Genomic DNA, 19,265 nt, shown 5'->3' with positions numbered 1-19,265 from the left:
ATCACTAGTGTATTTGGCAGTTAGACTAAATACAACTAGTTCAACTAAGTCAAACTGAACACAACTCCATCAACTCCTCAATCAACTCCACCAAACTCAATCACTTGAGTTCTAACTGAAGTCCATCATGCAATAGCTCAACTAACCCATGGGAAACGTATTTCCTTCTGGCAGTTGCATGTGCCACATCAGTAGCTCGAACTGAAGTGCTGCAAGAGGATAAGATAATGTTTATAGTCCAAATATTATTAAGAGCTAATAATATTCGACTGTTCTATTTTTGACTAGCAGTCTAAAATAGACTCCACCCATATGTCTAAAAATAGAGGTCCATCTATTTTTACCAACATGACCAATCATCCATAAATAGCATCCTGCAACTCATAGACCATGATCCATATGTCTAAAAATAGACTTTGCGCCAAAAATAGCCTGCGGGCCCACTTAGTGAAGGCGACTTCTTTTCACTAACCTCCATCATCTTGTTGCATTTTCAACAAATTAATCTTTTACTTAAACTATATAGCATTTACTAGACAATTGATTTTTTTAAAATTTTTATTATATCTTTATCCCACATGTAACATAAATTACTATATCGCCATAACACGATTTATATATTAAGTTTTTATAAATAAAAAAATTAATACCACATTCAAGAAGTGATAAAACAATTCCATAATTTCCGTTATATAATAAATTTCATTATCACTATTCCTCACATCACATCAAGACTTCTTGAGGTTTCGTTAAAAGACTTGGAGTGATTTTGTGGAGCAGCTACATTGTCATCGACAACACATTCAATGGGAGATTATCGCATTTGAAAGGTTAGTTTCCCTTTTACTAAGTGCAGGTCTTAAATCCACATAGGTTTACTAGTAGTTATGTGTCAGTTGGGTTATTATGTTCACGCATGATACCATACAAAAACACATTCCATTAAAAAAAATTAACATTTAATTAACGAAATATAGATTCCTTTTAAAAATTAAAAATTCACATGAGTCAGACTTACCTGACAGCCCCCTCGCAAGAAGGGGGCACTATGTCACCGGTGGGCCTGGTCGTAGGCATGCTCGCCCGTGGCATAGGGCATGTGCCTGTGGGTGGGTGCGCCCAGTCGTGGGCATGCCCACGCTCAGCACAGCGAGCGTGTTGCACGCCTGTTGTGCTGCATGCGGGCTCCTATGCCTGTGGGCGTTCCCGCCCGGGGCAGAGCGGCCCCCTGGCCTGCCGGAGGTCGATTCCGACAGGCCATGGAGTCGCTTTGACCAGTGGGCGCGCCCGCCTAAGGCATAGCGGCCCCCTAGCAAGCAAGGGACCAGTTCTAAGAATCGTCCCCTGCCTCCCAGGGGGGAAATTCTGAGAAAATCGACCCCCTACAGTTCAAGGAGTTGATTCTCAAAATCAACCCTTGGCCTACCAAAAGACCGAGGACAAATGAAAAAATATTAATAATAATAATAATAAAATCTATGAACCTAATAGCCCACTTGTCATGGGGGTCGATGTGCATGTTTCTAGTCTTCTTTCATTTTTTAATTTTGTTTTATTTTCTTTTTTTACTTAAGATATTGGTTTTTTTGTAATTTACTGATATATATATATATATATATATATATATATATATATATATATATATATATATATTGCAGGAAAATGGCATCAAGAAAGATTTCTGTGAATCTTTCTGGACCAAATAGAGCTAAAGCTGGAGGTGGATCCTCAAAAATATTGTTGAACAAACCTGACCTGACCTAATAACTCCAAATCTAGCAAGTGCCTATAAGGAGAAGAAGTTGATCTCTTATTGGAATAAATCAGAAGAAGTGAAGTGCACAAAACTTGCATGGTTTGTGAAAGATAGAGAAGGCGAACAAGATCTGCAGATATCTATATGTTGATATCCTTAACAATAGTGGAAGTTATGAGGTTTTGGGAAAGTACTAGACATGTGCTTGATACTGAATACTGAAGTTGTTTATGTACTTACAAAACTGCAAGTCACATGACAAGATTAGATATCAGTTTGCATTGTCAATGTATGACATGGCAGATGATTCTACAAAGATGTGTAAACAAATCATAAACGAATTTGAATATTGCTATTTATATTTATGTGTTTTGTGTTATTGTAATTATATCATTATATCTTTTATAACTTAGTTTTTATTGACATATGATATTTTGTTTGACATAATTTTATTGAAAGTCTTTCAATTATGTTGGGATGAATTTATTTTATAAAGCTAGATATTATGAATGTTGTCAGCAGCTTCTACTCAGGGTGAGAAGGAAAACAAGCAAAAACAAGTACTTCATGATGCTACAAGACTACATCCAAGGGATCAACAAAGAATGCCTATAGTGGATAAATCTAGCAAAGCTAGACATGTTACTTTTGAAGATGAGGAAGTTGAAATTGAAGCTTAAGCTGAAGAATATGTTTCCATTACCGAGGATGAGGTTAGAATTGATGGTAGAAAGGAGAAGAGCCATAAAATACCAAAAGAAAAAATGCCCAATAATGTATTTGTTCTAGTTGATGATGAGGATGCTACTTATGTAGAATAAAATATGATAATCGAGAGGGGAAGAAATTAAAATTTGATCATTCTCAAAAATGCATGGCTAACAGTAAATATCCTAGTGAAAACTCAAAAGGAAGCATGGAAATCATAACACCAAGAGTTGATTTAGAGGATGGCATTATTAAAACAAAACAAAATGCCATTCGACATCACTTGACAAAGATAAAATTAATTGAGGGTGGCCGTGCATTTCAACTTAATGTTAGCCAAATCTATAAGCCAAATGAAGGATAATTTAAATATCAAATTATAAAGCCACATCACCTACATGTTCACAACTTGAATACATTGATGATGTTGAGATTGCAACAAGATGATGGAGCTTAGTGAAAAGAGTCGCCTTCACTAAGTGGACCCGTAGGAAAATTATGGCGCAAGTTCTATTTTTAGATCCCAGCAGGGATGATCACAGCAGGAGTGACCACAGCAGGGATGATCACAGCAGGAGTGACCACAGCAGGAGTGATCAAAGTCTATTTTTAGACTGGCTGTCCAAAATAAAAAAAGTCAAATATTATTGTCTCATAATAATATTTGGACTATAAACTTGATCTTATTCTCTTGGAGCACTTCAGTTTGAGCTATAGATGTGGCCCATGCAGCTATCAGAAGGAAGTACGCTTTTCTTATGATTCAGTTGAGTTGTTGCATGCATGACTTCAGTTAGAACTCAATCAGTTGAGTTTGGTGGAGTTGATTGTGGAGTTGATGGAGTTGTGTTCAGTTTGACTTAGTTAAACTAGTTGTAATTAGTCTAACTGCAAATAGACTAATGATGAGTTGTTAAACTAATTATTAACTCATAATAAAACTATAGAATACATCAATTAACTCAGTTGCATGTCAGTGCATGTTCAGTTCAACAGGGACAGGTGTTAGAGGATCAGATTGTTATCAGTTGTGACTATAGTTGTGCATGAGGATTTGCACAATCAAGGGATTGAGTATGCCAATGAGTTTGCTCATGTATTTTCCCAGTATTATAGCCTCTGCTCACGTCTTACACAGTGTGAGTGATTCTTTGGAGGTGAAATACGAGTTTGGTAAACCATTCTCATTCATTCTTGAGCAGGTATTGAGCAGTGGAGGCAGGCAAGCAGTGGAATAGATTTGGAGATCAGATCTTAGCTATATTGTGTGTAACAGGTGGAGCTGGTACTGGATTGCTTGTGATAAGCATTGTACTTTGTAATGTTACATGGTCCCAATCATTAATATACAGATAGTTGGGGTTTTTAGCAAGATGTTTTCCCCGAGTTACATATTGTGTTAATGTGTGAATGCTCTTGATGTTTTATTGTTATTGATGCTGCTATATTGATTATCAACGTAGAGGAGCTTATGTATTGTGTATGCATTCCGCAATAGTACATGATCAGGATAATCTCCATTGAATATGTGTTAAATTATTCAAAATTTCTACAGATGAGGTACAATCCATATGCTCATGTGGTTGATTATGTGCTTCTTGTTGGTACAATTCAAGTTCCCAACAAAGAAGCATTTGATAAGTCAAAATGTTTTGAATACAAATATTATGTACTTGGGGACAATCATTCCGTAGAAGCTCAAAGGTAATTGATGGAGGAATATCCCAATAACCCATGTTTTGAAACAATCAAATGTATCATTTGTGTTGGTTTATCATATATAAAAGCAAAGTTATTGGCACGAGATCATAATATAGATAATGAGTATAATATGTATACGATTTTCATCCAAAGGGTTAGATTTATTTATAATGAATTTAGAGTAAAATGTGGTGGGGATAAGATAAAGGTTAGTCTAGCGTTTCAGAAGAAATTTTGTATGGAAATAGGTTATCAAATTGAGGAAAAATTCAATTCAAAAGGCAAAAAAGTAAATTTTGATATATTCAGATATATGAATAATATTTTCCAGTTGGAATTTAGAACTGGAGAGATATGTGTATTGATTAATTAGATTTTTAGCATGTGGGAGAACATTGACATTAAAAACTAGAAGGTCAAAAAGTCTAAACCATTGATATGTAGCAGCAGTAAATCAAGTCCTAAAATGAAGCTCCTTCCAGAAGATATGAGTATCACACCTTGGAGAGAATTGCAAGGATTGAAGGATGAAAAGATTGTCAAAATAATATTATCTCGTGTGAAGTCACGGGAATTATCATTGGACGAAATGTGTGAGAAATTTCAAAAGTAAGTTTGTTGAATTATTTTTACTTATTTATAGATTATAATTTTCTTTTAAATATAACATATTGTTGTTGGTAGTATTTGTTATACATATCATTATATTAACTTTTTTACTTTATCTATTCAGTCACAAGGTTTACATGAGAATACAAGAACAAATGGTTAAATTGTTGAATGAAGATAGTTGGGATGATGTTGTACGCAACTACCCAGATTCAAGTTCTACATCAACACTAAAATATTTTTATCTTGCATTTAAAAAGGTATGTTGATTTATACATTCATTTTTATTCATCTGTATACTATTTTTATTTTATAACTTATACATATATTTGTTTATTTCATTAAAGATGAAGAAGGATGCAAATGGAGCACTAGATAGTTTTAGAAGCTTTATTGAAAAAATTAAGATGGAAAGACTGAGAAAGAAACGTCTTAGTAATGTTGAACTTGATCCTAGTCTTACTCATTTCATTTGGAATGGGCTTGAGACTATCCAATATCAAATAATACAAGGTGATTGTGAAGACATTGCTAAACTCATACCTAAAAGGGATTATTCCCTAGTTATTGCAGATATTCCTCATGGTTTCAATATCCCAAACATTGACTATGATAGTGACCCTTATACTTATCAAGCTCTTAGTAAAGTGGTTGCAGGATTTGTAGAAGTCACAACATCACCATTATGGAGATTTGTGACATTTCATTCAGACACACAATTTGCAATGTTATTGACAAGCTTCAAGGGAAAAGCAAACTCAAGGATGTAGCTTACATGGTAAGACATTGAAATTGTATGTTTGATTAATGTTAAAAAAATAATTTATGTACAAGTTAATTGAACTTTTAATATTTCATGTTACAGGAAAAAGTCAAATCTTATTAATCGTGGAGTCAACCAATTATAATTGATTGTGAGTTCATGCATGTTGAAAGTTGGACAAAAGATGATAGTTATAATGTTATGCTTCTTAATCGAGTAGATGGAAAGAGTCATAGCCAAGTACTGGTTTATGATGTTGTTGTAAAAAAACTAACATATGAAGATAAAGAAGCAAAAAGATAGATAGTTAACATTTATCAAAAACCACAGTGATTGATTAACTATCTTATAGACTTATGTTTAAATGAAGGAAATTGGGTTCTAGATTTATTCTCAAACTCAGGTAAGTTTTATTATATAAAATGAATTTCAATATCTTCTTTCTTAATTTATATGTGATTATACTCATTTACTTCATTATTTCTTTTGTATATGATAATTAGGTACAACGCTAGCATGTTGCCTACAAAAATGAATAAATTGCATTGCCATTGAAAAAGACCCAATGCAGTGCAAATTTATTCAACAAAGAATTAATGTTCTTCAATTTCTTCCAGATGCAATGCAAGAAGTTGGTTTAAGGAAAGGGGATTTTAATGAATCATGTGTGGCAAAAAAGGCAAAGAAACCTCAACCACCATTAGATGGAATGATTGGAAAGACATACATTGGGAGATTCGCAGACATCAAAGATCCATCAGAAGAGGAAAATGAGAAAACTGAAGCATAAAATATTGTGGAAGAAGACAACGATGAAACTCTAGAAGATGAAGAGTATGTATTACGTGATATTATTGATTAAATTTAAGTTATGCTTGGAAATCAAGCTCATTTTTTATAACTATTAATTAGTTATACTTGTAATGTTTTGACTTTCACATTTTATGAGAATAATAAGTATTCAGTTAATGTTGTTATATGTTCAATATTTGTATTATGTGACTTTCGCTTTAATTTTTATGTGAATCATTATTTTTTGAAAAAAAATGTGATTATTATTATTTTTTGACATGAAAATCATTAAAAAAAAAAAACTATTATTTAACCATTATTTGTTAAATTTTTCGTATAAAAATTGTGATTTTCACATGTCATTCTTAGCAAAAAAATCTCAAAATGTGTAATTTTTTTGTCATATTTATGTTCAAAATATGTATTTTTATGTCAATTGTTAAAAATAATTTTTTTAGAGACAATTATTTTATGTGCATTGAAAAATTAATTAACGATATATAAATATATACAAGACCGAAACTTTAAAATATCGACTTTTTTTTAACTATGCAAAAAAAAAAAAGATATCACTATAAACAAACAAACAAAAATTTAAATCAAAAACAAAAACAAAATATGAAGAAGATGACTACTTCAAAAATTGTTAAATTTAGAAAATAATTATTCACGTTTAACACATTAGAAAATTTAAAATCAGAAAATAAGTCTTCTAAAAAAAGTGTTTGACGTTGCATCAGCACTTTTTAAAATCAACATAAAAATTACTAACATTTTAAAAATAATGTACATAAAAAATTTGAAGTGTCAAAAACTATATATATATATATATATATATATATATATGAATCAGCGCCTTTCCAAATCGGTTGATTTTTGTGTTACCTAAAAAAAATGGGTAATTGTATTAGTTCTTGCTTCAAAGTTTACATTGCTTTATGTGTAGTTGTTATTATAAATACCACAATGAGCTATGTTATAAATCTCTAATAAGCGGTATGGTTTTCATGTTGTCATGTTTTACATGATGGTTTTGCTTTTGAGCAGGATGTTATTGTAAATACTACAATGAGTTGGGTTATAAAGCTCCATAAGCAATATGTTTTTTCTCTTCAGCACTTTTGTTGGGTCTAGGTGTGGTTTAACACCGAGGACGGTGTTCCCCTAAGGGGGAGGGGTCTGTAACAGCCCCAGGTTAAAATTTTATGTAATAAAAGTTAATAAAGGTAAAATAAGACCACGGGCAAGGGACACTTATTCCAAGCTGAATGTTGGGCAAAATATCCTAGTGGGCATCACTTATTGTGTTTTATAACAAAGAGAAATTGACAAAGGTGATGGCTAAGGCTTTGAAAATGCAAAGTGGCATTAATTGACATCTTATTTATGAAAATAATGGAAATTAGGAGAAAAGGAAGGTGAAAGGTCACAGGTTGCATGTGAGGAAGAAAATTAAGGAAAATAATAGAAAATTGAAGAAATTAGAGGCCTCATCAATAAAAATACCTCAGAGCATCAGTTGGTAGCTTTTGGTAAGCTTATTGTCAGTTAGTGTTAGAATTTGTCCCAAGAGGAAAAAGACAATAAGCAAGCAAGGAAATGAAAGGAAAAGCAAGGAAAGGAAAGGAAAAAGCAAAGAAGGACAAGGAAAGCAAAGGAAGGCAAGGATAAAGTAGCTTCAGCGGGAATACTTGCAGGTAACATATTGCATGTGTGATTTCCTACCTGGTTTTGACATACATGTTATGTGCATGTTGGTATATGGTTCATTTGTTGTCATTGGCATGGATTTTGTTGGGATTCGACAGTGGATTTTACCCTAGCTTTTCCATTTTTGGATAGCCATGTTGTGATGGGATTGTTCTCGGTTTGAACTTTGGATTGCTAGATGGTTTTGGAATCCAGGGTGAGGTGATCTCAGGAAGATTCCCAAATGCCTAGGAATCCCCTGACTGGTAATGGCGGGATACACGGTAAAGCCTAAGGGTGGAGACAAGAAAATTCCTCAATGATGGTTTAGAAATTTTGAGGCATCCAAGCTCATTTTGGTTCTGCAATCTCGACATCGGTTTAGGTGAGATCACATGATGGTGAGGGTGAAGGTGGTTTAACCTCTGGATTCCCTTAGTTTTTTATGGATTGGTTTATCCCATGAGATCCCACATTCATGCTTGGAATATGGCACAAGAGTGATTGGCTAAAAGAAAGATCTGGTTCAACCAATCATTAATACGCATGGGCCACCGGACAAGCAGGTGGCTAATCCGTATGGCAACCTGCGCCTTCGCCTGTGGGGAATTATGGCAAGTTCTGGCCCTTTGGCTGGCGCCATTAATCAATTTGGAAACTCGAGAAATTCTATGCAAATTCAGAAATATGGAACAGAGCCCCCGGCATTCCCCTATTCGGCCTCTCAATTGCTCTTGCCATCCCTCTGCAGTAGAGCCGAGCCTTCGCACTGCCATAGGAAGACGTTGCAGACTCCTCTGTTGCGTTGACCTGGGCAATGGTCACCATTTTTCTCAGTCCTTTCTCTACCACCTGCGTTTTGAGGTCTCGGCCCCTTCCTCTGGTCTGGATTTCAACTCCCCTGCTCCCCATAACATCCCCTCTGCTGCTCTTGGCCCGCCTCCTGACCCTGCAATTCACCATTCGTTGCAGCTTTCTAGACGCAGAATCATGTGCCGTCGACATAGAATGAGGAGCAGGCGAGGTGGTAGTCGGGGTGGCACCACTCGCCCTTCATCCCTGCCCCCTTCTGTCTCCACTTCCCCATCTACCTCCCCTCCCCCCAGCCCCTCTAATTCCCGCTTCCTTGGCAGAAACCCGGACACCCGCAACGGCCGTGGCAGATTGGGCACCAGCGAGGTTCGACGTTCAGGGGGACTCGCCCAGCACTCTGCTACCACTGGCTCCTCCCAGCAAGCGCAATTCCAGTTTCGCTGCTCCATGGACAAGCCGCTCATAATAGCCACCGTCACGGTGGATTTCAGAGAGGTCTCTGCCTCCTGTCCCAAACCAAAGCTCAACCAGGATTCTCCTCAGACCGGCATCTCTCAAGGGGAGCCGAGCTCCAGCCACCCACCGAGAGACATGGACAACCCATCCAGCAGCCAACAGAAGACTCTGGGAGGCGAAGCCACCCGCAAGGACAAAGGAATTCAAATGGAGGACACTGCAGGTGGCGGGCATGCAGAGAATACTGATTCAGAAGAATATGGTTGGTGTTCGATTGTGGAGGAAGAGCCAACAGAAGCCACCTTGCAGCTGCATGCCAGGTCACGTGTCTGGTCCTGAGTCCGGTTCTGCCTTTTTACGTTTCCAGCTCAATTTTGAATTTTGGTTCATGTCGGATCAATTTTTGAATTTTGTTTCCAGCTCGGGTCACAAACATTGGTTCTCATGAGCTGACTTTTGTGGAGAATTTTGAGCTAAACTGTGGATTTCACTACGGATGTATTACTGAAATTTACAGTCTTTTGGTAACAATTTTTGAATTTTGGAACTGTAACCCCTGCGAGGGTAAAATGAACTTTCCTAATCTCATTCTCAGACTGGTTTCCCCAACTGGGGCAGTCGCAATTTCCTGGCTTGATGTTCAAAATGGTCATATAACTGACCCAGTACCGCTGAGGCCGAAGCCTCTTTGTATATTATGTCTTTACTAATAGATCAGTTTTACTTAGAAAAAAAAAAATATATGGTCAAGTGGAATGTGGAAGTCCTGAACCTGGTTGGTAATTGCCTATGTTTAATAAAAGCTAAGTTTCTCTGTCTTTTGGTAAGGAAATGTACTGGTTATTATGTGGCTTTAACGGTTTTTCTCTTATGGTTATTTATTTGGTTATATGTTGGTTATAAGCATGGTTGTATGACTAATATTAGTCATGGCTCTATTCAAGTTTTTACTCATAACTCAATAAATAATGAATGCAATACCTAATTGATGTTATGACAGCTAAAGTGAGAAGGTAGAGACCCTTCTTGTTAAACCTTAGATAAGTTTTCAGTCCCTTATGTTCAAACTTGCATTCATGACTTGTAGGTTGCATATATACTAGGTGTTTGACAGAATGTCAATCTCGGTTGGGGATGGTCAAGTCAAGTCCTGGTTCCATTTTTTGGTTTACAAGCATTGTCTTCATGTCTTTTATGATCTTTGTAAGTTTCATGGATTTCTGGGGAGAGGCTTGGCCCCAACCCTAGAAAGTAGCCTTAAATCTCGCATTCTTTGGCACAACACTGGCAGAAAAATACCACAGTTGCACTGATGTGGGCCTATGGGAGTGACTGGGAACCCATAGTCACATGGAGGCCTTGGAAAGGGAGCGACGAGGGCTCTAGGTGAGGGAAAGGGTGAGTTGTCTCAGGGGTTGGACACCTAGAGGGGTTGGGTTACTCATGTAGGTCATGTGACACCTAAGGGAAGTCAGTAAAATTTTGTTATGTCGACTCCATTTCCTTAAGGTCATCTAGGAGGTTGAGTCATATCATAGTAACCCCTGACCTCATGTTTACCCCGGGTAATCTGATGAAAGTGAGAAGATGTGAGAGTAGGCGACGTTACATTATGGACCATCACATGAGTAGTCACCACAATATTTTTCTAGGCATAAATGGGATAGAGCATCAACTGAGTCTTGAGCATCAACTTGAGCACGCCTTTCTATGCATGTTGTTGAGATTGATCGTGGATTGAGGAGAGTATCAGATGAATTAGGAGAGGACAATCATTCATTACATCATCATCATGGTATATATATGTTTATGTGCTAACGTAAATGATATTCATAGAATCATATGTACATACATATTGAATTTATTTTTGTCAATTTATCTTTATTATCCATGCCGTAGAAGAGGATATTGCATTGAGTTTATGGTCAAACTCATATTATTTTGGGTTTGACTAAATTTTTTATCGAAATTCCATAGTTTAACTTTAAATATTAAAATTTATTATTTTTTGACATTATTTTAATTTATTCTTCTGTAATTTGATTGGCTATGAAAATGAACATGTTATTGCTCACTTCATGGATTAATGAGCCAAAAGTACACGTCTCATCACAAAATATGGTCCATTAAACTTATTTGGCCTCTTTTTTTTATAATTAACCATTTAAAAAATCTATTGACACAAATTCCAATTACATAAGTCAAAATTTTAATTATAAAATATCTAAATTTATATAAAATTTAAATATTAAATACAAGTAAAACCTAATAACATCTCACAATGAGTTCTTGAAGAAACCTTGATTGCTCGACACTGTGGACCCATTCCTTCATTTCCAGCGTTGTAACATCTATTTCTGCAAAAAGAAAAATGGCCTCTGCAACTCCCACATGCAAAACCTCCTTTTGTGTGACCGGAGCAACAGGGTTTGTGGCCTCCTCGCTGGTCAAGCTCTTACTGCAACGGGCTCACACTGTCCACGCTACTGTGCATGACCCAGGGAACGTAGCGAAGGTGCGGCATCTCCTGGACATTCCGGGCGCTGGGGAGAGGCTCAAAATCTTCAGTGCGGATCTGGTGGAAGAAGGCAGTTTCGATGCTGCCATAGACCGTTGTGATGGCGTTTTCCATGTGGCCAGTCCCGTCAACTTCAACCCCAACGATCCCGAGCGCGACGTGATGAAGCCAGCAATCAACGGAACGCTGAATGTTCTGAGGGCTTGCTCAACGGCCAACACTGTAAAGCGCGTTGTGGTCACATCGTCTGCGTGCACAGCTTCCATAAACGAGTCAGAGGAGCAGAATCAGTGCATTGACGAAACTTGCCGGACAGACGTGGATTTTCTCCGCGACAAGAAGCCTCTTGCATGGATCAAAGCCCTCAATACTGCGCCTTCCACAATGGCGGGTTCGGTTATTTATGCTTTTATGAGTGAAGTTGCGGATCTGATCATGTTTAAAAACCCCAGATCCGCCATAGATCAATCAGATCGGGTTCTCAATAGACAGATCAGCCATGATCTTGCAGGTCTGACACCCCGGATGGAAAATCCCCATGGCAGATCTGCTGGCGGAAGCACAAGAAGCCCTGGCACTGGGTCTAGGCACTTCATTGACTCTTTTCAGATCCAAATTTCTCATCCTACAGGCAGAACCATCATGCAATGGGTCAGTTCTTCAGATCTGGTGCTGGATCTCAAACTGGATCTAGAACTGCGGATAGGGATCCCTTCAGGCCTTGAGAGACTTCTCTTTCAAGGTAAACAACTTGAAGACCTTCTTCCCCTCTCTTCTTACCGCATTACTAGGAACAGCTCTTTGGTGGTAACCCTTCGTCTGAGAGGAGGTGCAGCGGGACAGTCATCCTCTGCTCGTCCCTTCTCATACAAAGATGCAGTACACTCTGAGAACCCCAAACCCCCGGAGGCCCTTAAACCTAAGCCCTTTTTGGTTGATAAGATCGAAGAAGTTCCCTCTGTTGAACTCAACCATGAAGATCTTGCAACCCAACTTCAAGAATTTGCAGAAAGAGCCATCATTTGCAGATTTAACGGACTGTGGCCGCGATCTCAGGATCTCTATGCATGGATCCATGCAAACTGGACTCATCATTGTAAGGTTAGTTTTTGTTCAAAAGGTTACTTCATTGTCCTATTTGATAATAGTAAGCATTATGAAAAGGCCTTAGAAGAAGGCCCCTGGTTCATGGGAACTGCGGGGCTCTTCTTGACTCCTTGGTTCCCAGATTTTGATCCAGCAACTGCAGTCATTACCAAGACACCTGTATGGATCAGGCTTCCAAACTTACCTACCCACTTATGGCATACTCGTGTCTATAGAGCTATAGGCAACACCTTGGGCAGTTTCATGATGGGAGACTACTGGCGGGAATCCAAAGGTCTCTACTCATATGCCAAAGTATGTGTGGAGTTAGATTTGAGCAAAGGACTTCCAGACCAAATCAATCTCAAGATAAACGACTTTGTCTGGTCCCAGACACTGGATTACGAAAATACTGCATTCCGTTGCCGCCATTGCCACCAATCAGGGCATTTGCAGAACACCTGCCCATCTCGCCCGGCAAAAAAGAATAAGGATAACCTCTCCAAGCCCAAGTCCAAACGATGGGCCCCTTGCTCTCCACCTCCAGTCGTGGATTCTGATTCCTCCAGCTCTGAAGATGAAAGTAGCGATGCGGAAATGGATCAAGCCCCTCATCCTGTGGTCCCTTCCACCGATGGTCCGGCGCAGTCCTCCGACACAGCCACCGCTCAGAAACGCGTCCATTTGACCTCCTCCTCTGATTCAGAAAAGGAGGGCTCCCCTGTGGAGAACCCCAATCTTCAAGTGGTTATTGCTCATTCACCCCACGACGGTTGGGTCGAAGTCAAAAAAAGGAAAGGGAAAAAACTTCGTGTTGAGGCTTCTACCCATTCTGGGTAGAAGTCAGTCTTCTTTTGCTTCCAGCCATATGTTGTAGCTTCTTGCTTGTTTCACTTCTTCTCCGGAACCGAGGTTGATAGTCCTATCATTGCCGGTTGCCGGTTTTCTGTCTCTCTTGAATGTATCTTCTTGTAATATATTTTTATTAATAGAATTAGTCTAATTCAGGAAGAAAAAAAAAAAAAAAACATCTCACAATATATATATATATACATAGATATATATATATATATATATAGTACCTTAGTTAAGTAAGGATTTATTTGTGGTAAACCCATAATTTCATATGCATGCATGGAACTATGACTTATTGACCACTATATTAAGTATTTTTATCTTGTTACGATTAATTATATGTTTTACTAATTATATTTTCTTAAATTAAAAATTGTTTTCTTTAATTATAATATTTTCATAATTATTTAATTTGTTTTTAAATTAAACATACATATTTTTTAATTTTTTCGTTTTTGTTATATAATATTCAACTACAATTAATTAATGTTTCCATATGTTTCAACCAATTAAAAATTTATAATTTAATCTTTTTTAAATAAAAAATTTGTTTTCTTTAACTAAAATATTTTCATAATTATTTAATTTTGCAAAATAATATGATAAGCTATAAAATATCTAATATATTTTTAAAAAACAGCTATAGTTATTGAAAATGTTCATGGAAATAGAATTTTATACTTCATGATAAGGACTAATAAAACATTATTATGGTTATTGGGTAGGATTAGATTCTCCACTACACAATGCGAAATTACAAATAACAAAATATCTTAATTTACCAATCAGTAAAATATAAATAGACCAGATTCCAAAATAACGAAATATCTCAATTTACGAATCAGTAAAATCTAAATAGTCCAGATTACAAACCTTAACAATAATTTGAATTCAATATTTTTACTTTAATGTAACTATATTTAAACTAAGTGGCACAGAGAAGCTACTATGTAGCACTTGTTAATTTATAATAAATTCCATCTTTTTTAGGAGCATCTCTCACTAAGTCAATGAGAGTATCAGATCGATCAATGGAGGACCATCGTTCGCATCATCATGGTATAGGATATATATGTTTATGTGCATTTACTTAAATGATAAATTGGTAGAATCATATGTACATACATATTGAATTGTTTTTTGTTAATTTAACTTAATTAATTTCTAATTTCTAATTTTTAGAAGCATCTCTCACTAGGTCATCGCGTGAGGGTGCTCAACATTCTCCCGGTGGTCAACAAGCTCAATCAACTCATGTACTTGGGTGTGATGGTGCTCAACCATCTTCAAGTGGTCATGAATCTCAATCGAATCATGATCCTCAATTTGGTAAATTATATAATTCATTTTTTTTGAACAAATTTGTCCGTAAATAAATTGTATGTACATATACATGTATGTCTATTTTGCATGTATATAAATACATTGAAATGTTTTAATATTTATCTAATTATATTCAAGTAGGGGGTGAAAACGAAGACGAAAATCAACATAGGCGAAGGAGGTTGATTCAAAAAGAAGACCATACACCAATTACCACGTATCCATCTGATATTCCTAATGAGCTTCCTTGGAAAACAAATATCCAACATTGTATGTTACAAAGGTGCACAACTCATTGTTCAAAATTGAAGAATGATCTTGGGAGGTTGGACCTCCTTATAGAGAGTCGACAAAGCTTAGAAATAGTTTTGCACTCTCTAAGTACATTTTTTGATATTCACAGGAACCTTGGGCCAACAAATGATGGTTTTATAGATATAATGAGGCGTAGAAAGGAAACACTAATGGGTCCTGATAAATGGTTCAAGATAAATAGGAGGGTTACAAAAGCACATAGCAAATCTATGTTTAATTTTAAAGAAGGGTCGAAAAGAAAGATGTTGAAGGTGCAATGTTTCAAGCACCCTGAAATAGACCACCATGTGTATGATAGGTTCCTTGTAGCGTATGGAGAGCTACCATGGAATGATGAGGTTCCACATTATTTTGCTCAATTATTTTATGCATAGTTTTTTTGGGGTATGAAACATGATTATATTGACCTTCCATCTGAATATTATGGTATTCCAAAAGGCCAGACATATGAATAGAAGGGTGCATTACGGGATATTGAATTGCCTCACCCTCTGCCTCCTTTGATACCTCAACTACCATGTCTAGTAACTCTGCGATCGGAGATGGATACCACTTCTCAAATTGGTCGAGAAGCAAGGGATGTCATTCTAGACAACATACAAACTGCATTGACTGGAATTGATGTCAGTCTAAATCAACAAAGAGCACGAGTTGATGCACGTGCTAATTTTGTATTTAAATCAGATGTGGAAATAGATAATATGAATATTGAAGAGGTTAGAGTGTATGCAAAGGCTTGTCGTGATGGCTGGCAAGACCTAATTGGTCATGAGGAAGAAGAGCATGGGATCAGTATGTGTTAATGTTTAGGGTTGATATTTTAATGTAATGTAATGTATGTGTTAATGTTGATTCACATACATTTTGTAATTTTTTCAGATATAATCTAACATGAATGTATCATATGTTCACCATTTGCAGTTAAGTCGTTTGTTGAACGAAAATTTTGATAATATAACATTTTTGGGTTCGGGTTCAAATGAAGATATGTTGAGAGATGTTAGTTTTTTTTAAGAACATGTTCATACTATTAATTTACTTTTATTATATCAGTATTGTGAAGACATTTTTGTAAAATAAATAATTACATAATTAAATGTTAACATATTTCCATTCCATCTAGCATTTTCGACACAACGTGACTCTCTTCCTCCCTATTAGGAGATGTGCCAGATATTGGCTTGTCACAAGTATTGAATATTTCAATTTTGTTTTGTTATAAATTGAAGCAAGTTTCGTTAAAAAATGAGATCTATCTTACAATTTTAAAATTTTCAAATTTTAGGTTTGTGGAGATAGTTTTCCTTCTCCATGGACATTAGCGATGGAGTCCGTTATGGGGATTAGATTGTCTAAACAATTTGAAAAATTTGTTACAATTTTTTAATATTATGAGTTTATGAATTTTCATGTGCAATTTTAAATTTTTAATATATACATGTATATGTGTTGTACAAGGCATCCATGAGGGCGCAATGCAAGGGCAACGCCACAATGTGTTGCATGGAATTTGAAACTTGAGTCAGCTATGGGGATTGGATCGTGTACACAATTTTAAAAAGTTGTTATTAGTTTTTTAATCTTACAAGTTCACGTATTTTCATGTGCAATTTTAATTTTTTAATATATACATGTACATGTGTTGTACAGGGCATCCACGAGGGCGCAATGCAAGGGGAACACCACGAGGTATTGCATGGAATGTGAAACCTTTTATAATTTTGTTTTGATGATAAAATTCTCATTTAATTTTAATACATTAAAATTAATTTAAAAGTACACAATCTTATGTATATATGCATATTACACATGTTGTGCAGGGCACCCATGAGGATGAGGATGATGATAGATCGTAGATTGTAGCGAGATTTTCTTTGGTGCATATTTTTATTTGACAATTTTTTTATTATATTTACTTTTATCAAGATATAAATTTTGGACAGATTTTAAATAAAACTTTTTATTATGAATTGATATTTAATATGCAAAGTTTGGAGTTTATACATTTTGCATGATGATAATTACAATGTTAGTAGAAGATAATATGGATTTGGGTTGCCCACAGGGCTTTGGATTGACGGTGAATGGGTGCACCGTTAAGGCACTCCTTGCGATAGGTCATTGGTTCAAATTCCCCATGGGCGCTTACCTACCAAATATATATATATATATATATATGGATTTGGGTTGATTCTTAGGTTTTTTGAAGTTGTTTAATGAATAGTAAATTGCAAATTATAAAACATGGTACATTTTGCATTCATGAATCTTATCATGGTATAGATGTCTAAAACAATCATAACTTAAAATTGCATTATAAAACATGGTATACATTTTGCATTCATGAATAAATCATCATCTTGTATAGAAGAGATACTATGGATGTGGGTTGATACTTAAATTTTAATATAAAGTTGTTCAAAGCAAACATACTATAAAATTGCATTATAAAACATGGTACATTTTGCATGATGCATGGTTTGATGCTTAAAGGTTTTACATTTAAGTTCATGAATATGAAGCAATGAAAGTAAATTTGCATTTAGTTGGTACTTTGTATGGCAAACATTAGTAGAGTTTTGAACCCAACTTTTGATACCCTTTGTAATAGTTACAGTTTCCCCATACTAAATTTTCAAGTGATGTATGTTTCAAGTTAAATGATAAGTAGAATGCATCAACTAATAAGCAAAATGCATGATTTATGGTACATATATATGAGATATGTGGTTTTCACAAAATGACATTCCATTAAGCTCGTTAAATACATATATTCTAAAGTTAAAGTACCTTCTTTGTCTTAAAGTTTGTTACTATTGCATTTTTCATGAAATTTGAGAAAGCTTAGAGACTCAGAATTAAAAATTGCTATGTTGAATCAACTGAAGTTGCATTAATCTCAATGTGGGCCTAACTTTGTCTTAGTAAATGAAATTTTCAAATATTAAAACTATGTGTGGAGCATGCATCATTAGTTTTAATAGGTTCATATAATAGAGATTATGCAATGCACATATAGATGGTATATGCACTGTATGTATAGGACAAACACACAATAAAATGCATTTTTTTGACCTATCAAGATGTACAAGAGATACAAAACATTTGAAATTGATGGTAATGTGATTTATATAAAGTAAATAATGTCACTAAAATAGCACTAAAAATATTTGAAAAGATACCAAGATGGCATATAAAATAAAAATGCATTGCAAACATGATAGACGTATGATCAACAACAAACAATAAGATTGATGCTACATCGTTACATTATAGTAGTATTTGGAATCTTTGAACTTCATTTTAACTTAACAACAAAGGCACCACATTAATGAAAACAATTTTGTAATACCTAGTAGTATCTAGAATGGACAACGTAAGAGTGCGCAAAAAGAAAGGCTAACAATCTTCTTGAATTCTTTCTCATAGATGAATACAAGGAGAAGATATTGTTGGCCAATGCAATTAAAAATATTCTAATGGAATGCCATCCTCAATTATTCTTTCATGGTCAGCTTTTGACATTCTCCAATTTTTAAATTTGATTTTTTTCTTAATTGAACTTCTACCAAATTTATGCGCGTTGCACACACCAAGTGGTTATATTGACAACTTATGACATCGAGTTGATAGTCTTGAAAGTAAACATGACCCTCGATTTGATGAGTTTCTTGGAAAAAATATCATTTTAGTATAATAGACCCTCTTTCGTATATAAAATCGTTATCATCATAGTCCTTGATTAACTTCATCTTTCATTCAATGCACCGCATCAAATAATACTTAAACATTTTCTATGTTGTTAATGGATGTGACTACAACAAAAACATCTCCTGCACAACTAAAAAAATGTGCAAATTCACATCATCATTAACAAGAAA

Source organism: Pinus tabuliformis, chromosome J (assembly GCF_031772625.1).
Source record: "Pinus tabuliformis cultivar Carrire ecotype Pingquan chromosome J, CPIR1, whole genome shotgun sequence".
NCBI classification, from domain to species: Eukaryota; Viridiplantae; Streptophyta; class Pinopsida; order Pinales; family Pinaceae; genus Pinus; species Pinus tabuliformis.
This window is presented reverse-complemented; position numbering follows the sequence as displayed.